Raw genomic sequence first — 11,119 nt, 5'->3', positions numbered from 1 at the left:
GCCTCCTCCTATCAACATAATAACATCTATAATCAATACTTTCTCTTGTCCTCATTTATAAAGAATAGGTAGAAGACCATTCTACCCCCTCCCTGACCTCTCTTGAACCAGCTTAACCAAAACCCTAAGGTCAACTGAAGTCAACCCTAGTCAACGGTCAAACTTTGACCAAACTCATCGAGTGCACTCGTGTGACTCGGCGAGTCCATGCGTGTCCTCTTAATCCTCATAAATCCTCACTCGACTTGTCGAGTTAACCTTTCACTCGACGGGTTACCACTGGTCACGAATCGCGGGGCAACCCGACTTGACTCGTCGAGTCCCCTTATGGACTTGGCGAGTTCCCTCAATGGCAACACTCAAAAGACCTTCTGAGGTCAGATATGCTTCTCTAACCTATAGATCTGACCTTCCAATACACAATAGTCATGTAAAGGTCCAACCTTTACACTCATGCAACACTCATAGGGCTTCTTTTGGTGAAATAGCTTCTAAAATGGCAACCTAGGTTCATATCTCCAAAGGAATAACATAAAGCAGGATAGATAGGACTCTCTGGACCTCTTAAGGTCCAGATCTAAGAATAATTCCACCTTGGGACCTCATATGCTCCGAATCCAAGCTAAAGAAGGCATAAGAAAACCCTAGATTCAAGTAGATCACCATATACACGAGAATGAGCATAGATTTATACCTCTAGCAGCTTCTTCTGATCAAATGGCAATAGACCTGAGCTCCTCAATCTGCCTAGCTTGCCCTCCTTCCTTCTTTCTTGCAAAATCAAACTAGAAATGAAGAAAATGGCTTCTTTTCTCACTCACAATGCTCTCAGGTTCTCTGGTGCTATCAAGGGTGAAGGTGGCTGCAAATGAGGGCCATAAGATCCCTTAAATAGGGAACATGCCCGAGGATTTAGGGTTTCTGTCCAGAACGCGGACTCGTCCAGTCAACTCGCCGACTCGTCGAGTCCATTCATTAAATCCAGTCAACAATCACGATCCTACTCGACGAGTCTAGGCATCAACTCGTCGAATCCCTTTTCTTGACACAAACTAAATAATTAAAATATGATACCTGGAATTCCGGATGTTACATATTATGTTATATGTATACCAGACTTCGGTCCGATGCCGAGCGGGGCCCGATGTCGGATTCGTCTGATGCCGGGCGGGGCCCGATGCAGTGGGCAAGGCCCAATATATGATATTATGTGTTTATTTGTATGGTATGTAGGGGTGTCTATTTATGAAACGACACGATAAAAATACACGAAACGAAACGAAATTGGGACAAAATCAAAATTCAAATTCGTGTTCGTGTCGTGTTCGTGTCAAGATTAAAAAACACGATGTCGTGTCGTGTCGTGTTCGTGTTCATAAATCGACACGAAATTGACACGATTAAGCATGTGGTTGTCGTGTTTTTCGTTTTTGTCGTGTTATATATTTTTAAATATGAATGAAATACACTAATATTTATGTAATATTATCTTTGTCGTGTCGTATCGTGTTGTTGTGTTTTAATTTGTTCATTTTCGTGTTAATGAAAAAAAACACAACATCGTGTCGTGTCGTGTTCGTGTTATAGAAAACCTTGTCGTGTCATGTCGTGTCATACAAAAACACGACACGACTGCTCGATTTGACAACCCTAATGGTATGTGATAGTTTGGGGGGACTCACTAAGATTCATGCTTATAGTTTTCAGTTTTGGTTTCAGGTACTTACGGTAGCAAGAGGAAGAGTTCGGGTTGACTGCATGACACACACCACCGTTTTCAGTCTGAGATATTTTAGACTATGATATTTTGATACAATATTTTGATATGATGTTTGACATACACGATTTGGGATTTTTATTATGTTGTTTATGAATTATGAATTTTCTTTAATGATTTAAAACGAAATTTTTGGACTATATTTTTTGGATGTTACAAAATATGTTTATATAGTATAAGTAATAAGTTGAAATATCACTTTACAAACTGTTAAGAAATTCACTTTATTGTTTTTTTTTATTGTTATTATTATTATTATAAAAAACATATACTTTTTCGCATAAATATAAATCAGCAACCCTATATTTAAAATTATCAATTTTAAATTTACATTTCAAAAAAAAAAAGTATAGTTATTTCTTTTCTTCCTTACATATTGAACAAATAACGGCTTTATATAGCTTCTAACAAACTTTATCAAATATATCCTATATTTAAAATTATCCATATAATCCAAAATTATTCTATACTATCTTAAAAACTTTAATTCTTGCTAGATTTATTTAGATTGAATTTTAATTTTCAAAAACCTTTCTTTATCTTATAATTAAATTACATCATATATCTATTTAATTTCAACACTTTCTTATAGTATTAACGGATAAAAAAACAATTTAAAAATACGACACAAACTTACGACAGACATCTTTTGTCTGTCGTAAAACATTGATATTTTATTATATATGACATACATTTTATGACATAGTCTTACACCTGTCATAAACCTGATGTTTGTCCTAATACCGTCAAGATTTTTTTTTTTGTTTTTAAATTTTTAATTTTTTTTAGTGTATCTTCATGTTATGAAAGTAAAGTGACCGTATAAAATGCTAAGTTGATAACTTTAATGATGTGTATAAGTGAAAGGTGAAAGATATATTTCTCATTTGTAAATCTCATATTTTATATAGATAAAAGAAAATGTTTTTTTAAACAACCGACATAACAACACCATCTCGAATAATCATTACACATTAGTCTTAACTTGTCTTTTTCGTCATATTTCGTACGTCTGACCTGCTATAACATAAATTTTTTAGGATACCTAACTTTTTTATGGCGCCCGAAGGCCCTTTTAACCTTTTTACATATAAGAAGTGTTATTCAAGATTTTTTGTTTTGAAAAAGTTCAATATAATAAAACATGCTTTTGTCTCAAATTTTGGGCACCAGCAACAAAGAAAGATGGTCACAAATATACAAATGGTTTATAAGTTTGAATACTATATATGGTCTATTCCATCAATGGACACATAACAAAATTTCATATTTTTAGATACAATATATCATGGCATCGAATATTCAGAATAATATGAGGCACAACATTACACAACATAACAAGAATAAGCAAATCCGACCAAGCGACCTCTCATCTCGAACTGCTTTCCTTCTCGCCCGTTGTGTACTCATCCCCGCAAAACTATACGAATCTCCATTACCGAACAACAAATCTTCCGAATTCCCAAAAATCCCCATGTACACCATTTCACTTAACATCCCAGATATCGGTAAAATTACATTCGGTACTTCTTGTCGAATGTCAGGTAAAGTATGTTGTTGAGATGGCATGGTGTGGACAACACATGGCCTACGTGGGATCGAGACAATTTTTTCTTGAGAATTTGGTTTTGCAGTTGAGGTAGGGACGTATAATGGAATTAGGGTTTTTTCAGATATTTCGGTTTTGCAAATAGGGCATTGTGGATTTACTCTGTGTGAAAGATCAATCCATTTGTAAATACATGGCCAACAATAGAGATGTCCACAAAGTGTGACCACCGGATCTTGGACTATGTCTAGACAAATATTGCAGTCGAAATTATCTTAAAATACGTTGTTAGATTCATCAACAGTTTTAGCTGAGGATTTCCACTTCGCATGAGACATGGTTTCTTGGAGATACCCCGCCATGATTATAAAGTTATCGGTGCCTGAAATAGAGATAAAGATAGCTTAGGTTTACAATTTCTAGTAAAGGATATTGCAACTAAGTTAGTATGATTAAAGAAATTCCAATAAATTGAGGAGACAAAAATACATACACGCATAGATGAAAATCTATCAATAGTAATTATAAGTAAATAAGTGAGTCGTTGATTGTTATTCAGTCATAAATTCACTGCCATATGTATAGATGATAGAAAACAATCTTTCAAGAAGTATATAAACTGAATTAACGAAGTGATATCCAAAATATGAGAATCAAACATGGATAGATATGCAGCAGTGAAAGATATACTTCATTTTCAATCTCTGATATAACATGCCGATTAATTTGAATTGCTATGAATTGGAATCAAATAGAAATACATACCGAAAACCGGAGATTTGAGTGTTGTCTTTTAGATAGAAAATCTATGAGAGATTCAAGGAATGAATTAATCGCTTCGTGAAGTCGCCGAGTGAAAGAGATAGAGATCGAGAGTGAAGACGTTGCTTTGGTAGTATATATAGGCACCGACCTATGCGTATACGTATTTTAACAATTATGTTATTTTATCCCAGAAAAATAAAATAAAAACTAATAAAAAAGATTTAGTCAACCAAAACAAACAGTATTTTAGTTATCAGATAATTTAAAAATCAATTCAACGGTACCTCTATTATTTCATTATCAATCAAATACTTTTATAAACGATATGTTTTAGTTATTTTATTATTAGTCAAAGACTTTTAAAACAATATATTTTAGTCATATTGCTATTAGTCATATACGACTTTACGATACATATCAACTCTAATATGATAAACTGTTTTTACATTACGTTAATATATTACTAGTTGTGGGATTCATGTATTACGAGTTAATTTAAAAATAAATAAATAAATATAAATGTTAAAATATTTGAGAACTTCGAATTTATAAGAAAAAAATAAGAAAAATAATGAATTATTATAACGGAAATGTTTTTTTGTCTTTTAAATTTTAATAAATAAACAAAAAAATTAATAAGTTTTAATTTTGAAAATTTTGAAATTAAAAGGTAAGTTGATTAATGAAATTGATATTCATTTATTACTATATCTATTGTAATTATTAAATTAAAGTATCATGTGAAATTTATTAAAATAGAAAAACCATAAAATGACATGTGGAAAAAAAAATTAATTCAAAATAACCATAAAATGATATTTGGCAAATTGAATGAGAGTGTGACATGTGATAAAAAAAACCATTCATTTATTATAGCAGATGTTTTATTTTAGATTCTTGCAAAAAATCTGATACTTTTTTGCTAAGTTTTCAACTGTGTTTACTTTTCTGTTTACATGTATAGTAAATTTGGCTTTGGTCCAAAATTTTCGCTCTCTTTCTACTGATTACAAGACATTTTATATACACTAACTATGTGCCACCTCACGTGTGGTAGTGATTGGACACCAGGACCGGACGAGTTTAGGTTTCATACGGAATATCATAAAAAGATAGTGTTTGTGCTTTTGTAAATGATTTTTTACAAATATAATCATATTCGTGTAGGATGTAACTCTTCATTTATTAATTTAATCCCGAAAAAAGGTAATCCCATTTTGTGAAAGATTAAAGACAGATTAGCTTGATAGGAATGCAATACACGATTGTTGCAAAACTCGTAGCTAACCGGTTAGCTCGAATTATTGATGATCTTGTGAGTTTATAGCAGTCGACATTTGTTAAAGGTTGACAAATCTAAGACTGACCTCTCATGGTTAGTGAAATCATAGAATGATACAAGAAAAAGAAGACTAAGTTAATGGTGTTTAAAGTCGATTTTAAAAAGACATATGTCTCGATAAGTAGGGAATACTTATTCACACTTATGAGATTTATGAGGTTTGGAGGTAGATGGATTGATTGGATCGGTGGATGCCTTACATCGTCATTTTCCTTAATCATTGTTAATGGAAGCCCTACCAATGAGTTTCAACTACACGGATGCCTTAGACAAGGTGACCCTATTTCTGCATGTTTGTTTATATGATCTATGGAACGTTTTCATGTTGTCATGGAAGATGCTCTGGTCCAAAGGTCATTTCGTAGAGCTAAGGTTGGGGTAAAAGGAATAAGCATGTCTCAAATGGATCAAATTTTGATAACGAAAGAGAATGATGGATTGGGTGTGGGGAGCCCTGCGGCTTTTAATAATTCTCTTTTATATAAATGGAGATGTAGATTTCATATGGAGGCTAATTCTTTATGGGAAAAAGTCATAAAAAACATTCAAGGTCGTGTGGGTGTTTGGGATTAGAGGAAAAGAAATCGAGAATAGGAAGAGTGTGGGTAGCGATTGTGGCATCTATGCATCGTCTTAATGAAAAATAGATTACCCGTACCAACACATTGTGAAGGAGAAATGGAAATGGGAACTCTATTCATTTTTGGCTTGAGCCGTGGATGGGGAAATGATGTCCGTACAAAGATTATATGAGTTGGAACTGTAAAAAGATTGTTTCATAAGTGATCGTTGGAAAAATAGAACTTGGGAATGGAACTGAGAAGACTAGTTAAAAGACTAGCTAGGGGAAGGGGAAATTGATTCAACTCGTGGCTTTGGATGAAATGGTGGCTGCCTTTTGTTCCTAGTTCGAACTTATAGTTGGATATGAGAGTTGAGTCCCACGAATGATTATATGGATACTTGTACGAGGGCTTATATTGGGAAATGGGATTTTTACAACTCACTAGAACAAAAAAGTGTTATGATATAAATAAGTGGTTTATTGTTGCAAGTTGTGCTTAATAGAAGTCACACGAAAACTGTTGGCGAGAGTGAATATTGCAAAAGATCAATCTATATTTGGCTAGTATTGAGAATATCAGATAAACATGGAAGTTATTGAGTATTGTTTCTGTCATATCTCTTCCTTGTATAGTTCCTTATTTTTTGTGTACAAATCCATATATATGTAATCCCTCTGTAAAAGAATTGTGATACATAAAAAAACCCTTCATACGAATTTCTTGTTTGCATGGTATCAGAGCATACCGTTTGAAACTCTTTGAATCAAATCGAAAATCACCCTCGAAGAACAATGACAGGCAAAGACCCCATCCCTCCTTAAGAACCTCGCCTGGTTGTGTAGGATGCTCCCTTCCCGACTGGGATCATCCTCGATGACACAAACTATCAGTTTTGGTCTCAACTGATGGAGATGAGGATTGGAGCACGCAATAAACTGGGATTCCTAACCGGATCCTCCAAGAAGCCCGCATCCGGTGAAAAACAAATCGAAAATTGGCTCATGGATAATAATCGGGTCAAGAGTTGGCTCATAGACTCGATGAGCCCCACCTTAATCCCGAGGTTTATCCATTTGAAGACGGCGAAAGAAATCTGGGACGCGGTGGCAAAGACGTTTTTTGACGGGTCGGACGAAACACAGTTGTTCGAACTGAATCGTAGGTCGTTCAGTACAAGACAAAATGGATGACCACTCGCAGCATACTGCAACGAACTAATAGGGATCTTTCAGGAGATCGATACCCGGATGACGGTCGAGGAAGATGATGTGATCCATGTAGTTTTGCTTAATAAAATATTAGGGCGTCTCCGAGTACACATCTTTCTTGCAAGGTTAGATACATAATTTAACCAAGCACGAGGGGAGATCTTAAGAAAAGACCCACCATTGGATCTTGAGGCATGCTATGCGTTCATACGAAAAGACTAGTCCCAAAGAAACACTATGGAAGACGTGAAGAATGAACCTGATAGTCTTGTGCATCTCACAACTCGAAATCGCCCTCCCAAAGAAAAAAATTCCAACAACAAAAAGAAAACACTTTTGTGTGTACTCATTGTGGAGAAGAAGGGCACTCAAAATAGAAGTGTTATGAGATCGTAGGTTATCCGGAGTGGTGGGATTTTTCAAAGAAGCCTCGAAGGAAGGTGGGACAAGCCTCTATGGCCACAACAACGAATGATGAGGCGATCCCAACTACTGCCCACGCTGAGTCATTCAACAAGCATGGTATGTCAACTACAACTAATGCTGTGATTAGTGAATGGATTATTGATACAGGTGCGATGGATCACATGACAAATGATCCGTCTTAGCTGGCATTAAAAACTCGGCCTAAGCAAAACATGGTGAAAACAGCAAATGGGGGCTTAGCAAAAGTAACATGTGAAGGTTCTGCTCAAGTGTCAAATTCCATGAATCTTGACACTGTCCTAGTTATTCCATCCTTGTCATCGAATCTATTATCTATCAGTTAGATCATAGATCAACTTAACTGTTATGTAAATTTTTGGCCCAAAAAATGTGTTTTTCAGGACATTATGATGAATCAGACTCTTGGCTATGGTATTAGGAAGTGCAAGTTGTACTATCTTGAAGAAGAAAGACCAGCTGAAGCGTACAATATGGAAGAAGGAAGTTCTTTATCTTGATTATGGCATCGTAGATTAGGGCATTTATCGTTTGGTTATTTAAAAAAACTGAAACCCGAATTATTTTTGAATAATAAACAGTTTGATTCTAATTGCGATGTGTGTGAAATGGCCAAAAGCCATCGTATTTCATATCCCCAAAGTGAGAATAAAACTAATATCCCCTTCATGAAGATCCACTCCGATGTGTGGGGTCCGACAAGAATAGCTACTCCGAATGGGTATCATTTTTTTTGTTACTTTCATTGATGAATTCTCATGGATGATTTGGATTTCCCTGCTAAAACATAAAAATGAATTAATACATGCCTTTAAAGAATTATACAAGTTAATAAAATCTCAATACAAGTGTGAGATAAAGATCCTTCAATCTGATAATGGAGGAGAGTATGTGAACCATGACATGGAAGTATTTTGCAGGGATAACTCTATCAGACACCAAACATCATGTTCAAACACGCCTCAACAGAACAAACTCGCAAAAAGGAGAAATAAACAAATACTTGAAATTATGCGAGCCTCTTTATTTGACATGAAGATTCCACGCCAATACTGGGGAGAAGCGGTAAGAAATGCTGCATATTTGATGAATAGAACACCGTTAAGAGTTATAGAATTTAAAACCCCGTTACAACTGTTACACGAAAAACTTGATATTCCGATTGGGTCTAATCTCGAACCACGTGTATTTGGGTGTGCAACATATGTACACTCTGATATTGGAAAACTAGAACCACGGGCAATAAAGTGTATGTTTCTAGGGTATGCTGACTTCAAAAAGGGGTACCGATGTTACGACCTGAAAGAAAAGAAAATGTATGTTACTTGTGATGTTAACTTCCATGAGAACACCTCCTACTTTACTCATGAATATTCCCCTCAGGGGGAGAGGTCGGATGAGGGTAACATGCATGATATCAATAAAGATATTGGGCTAGATGAAGTAATAGATGGACTTGAAGAAGATGAAGATGAGCCAGAAATGACTTATGAGCAGCCTGATAATTTCGAGCAAGATAGTACAACCAGCCCAAGCCCAACCTATGCCGAGTCGGATCCAACGTCATCACAAGGTACATTAACTAATGAAAACTCTAACAGTTCGCATAAGAATGTCGATGTACAGGTAAATCCAGAGATGAGATATCCTGTGAGAAAAATAAAGGGATACCACGGAGGCAATACCAACCGGATCTTACGTCAAAATCGAAGTACCCGATCAATCACTATGTATCCATTGATAAGTTGGCTGAACCACAACGACGCATGGTGGATGAGTTAGCCGCTGTAGACATCCCAAAAACATACAAGAAGCTATGAGAGATCCAAAGTGGAAAAAGGCTGTATATGAAGAGTTGGATGCATTAAAACATAATCAAACGTGGGATGAAGTAGTACTCCCTCCAGGAAAGTGAACCGTAGGGTGCAGATGGGTCTTTACGGTTAAACTAGATTCGAATGGAAAGATAGACAGGTATAAGACCAGACTAGTCGCGAAGGGATATACATAGAAGTACGGTATAGATTATGGGGATACTTTTGCACCAGTGGAAAAAATAAATACTATTAGAATCCTGGTGTCAATTGCATCAAATAGAGACTGGCCACTTAAACAATTCGACGTAAAAAATGCTTTTTAAATGGCTACTTGGAAGAAGAAGTGTTCATGGAATCACCACCCGGAATGAATTATGGTGACAAAGTATGCAAGTTGAATAAGGCGCTGTATGGACTAAAACAGTCCCCAAGAGCGTGGTTTGGGAGGTTTTCAAGGTTCATGAAAAATGTTGGATATAAACAGTCAGATGCTGATCATACTCTATTCATAAAGAACTGTGGGAAGAAGATAACAACCCTAATTGTGTATGTCGATGACATGGTAATGACTGGCAATGATCCTGATGAAATAAACAAACTGATGGGTTTTGAGCAAAACATCATTCCTATGGTGTACATGCAAACCCTAATAGCTTTTGGATCTAGTTTGTCTAATGAACATGCAATTGAGTATCCAAAGCTATAAACCCTAGATCTAGCATACAATTAATCATATTAACATAAGAATGGGGTTTAGATCTTACCTTGATTGTTATGTAGCAATAACAATCTCAAATCCTCCTTGTAATGGCTTTAGAAAGCTTAGAGTCACAAGTGTCACTCCTCTAATGGCTCACAAACACCAAGAGCAAGAGGATGAAGAATGAGAAGAGAGGAGGCACCCAAAAACGTGTAGAAACCCTAAGGAATTAGTTGGCCACGTTTTTGGTGACCTAGGGGTCCTTAAATAGTGAGGCTATTAGGGTTATCTAACAAGGAAACCCTAATTTGACTGCTTATGCCCTAAGCAACCCATGGACTCCCTCCTTAGAGGCCTTGGACGATTTCTAATGGGTTTCCCCATAGAATTCGTCCACACCATCCTCTATGGAGTCCATTAGCCCAATATTCAACTATCACACAATTGACAGTTCTAGTCCCTTTTATTTAATTAATGTCTTTTAGCCACAAAATTAATTCTTATTAATTCTTGACTAATATTAATTAAACAATATGATTTCTCCTTTAATATATCATTCTCATAATATATTAATAAATCATAATTAATCATCTCTCTCCATAATTCATCATATCAAGTTGCTTTGGTGAAGGCAACCCAAAAGGACCATGCACCATCGGGTCAAGTACATACCAAAATAGTTATGGACTTAGACACTAATCCAACAGTCTCCCACTTGGATAAGTCTAATAACTATTATGCGTATGACTTCAGATCCTGATCTGCAATCGTAGCTTTCAAAAGCCGCTGTAAACTCTGATCTTATTTGAAGCGTGTCCTTTAGATAAGGGATTATATATTCCTCCATTCTAGATATCGTATAGACGTGAGACATGAATTTTAATTATTCTCTCTATACTATTTCCCGACTTCTGATTTATGACGACTGACAACAGACTACAATTGAACACA

At 35.7% G+C, this 11,119-nt stretch overlaps 1 pseudogene; it reads right to left on the bottom strand.

Annotated features, from left to right (window-relative positions):
• Positions 1 to 2,982: 2,982 nt before the first annotated feature.
• LOC111900054 (E3 ubiquitin-protein ligase RMA1H1-like) lies at positions 2,983 to 3,695 on the bottom strand (annotated as a pseudogene).
• Positions 3,696 to 11,119: the final 7,424 nt, after the last annotated feature.

This window comes from Lactuca sativa, chromosome 4, assembly GCF_002870075.4.
Source record: "Lactuca sativa cultivar Salinas chromosome 4, Lsat_Salinas_v11, whole genome shotgun sequence".
Classification (NCBI taxonomy): Eukaryota; Viridiplantae; Streptophyta; class Magnoliopsida; order Asterales; family Asteraceae; genus Lactuca; species Lactuca sativa.
This window is presented reverse-complemented; position numbering and strand designations above follow the sequence as displayed.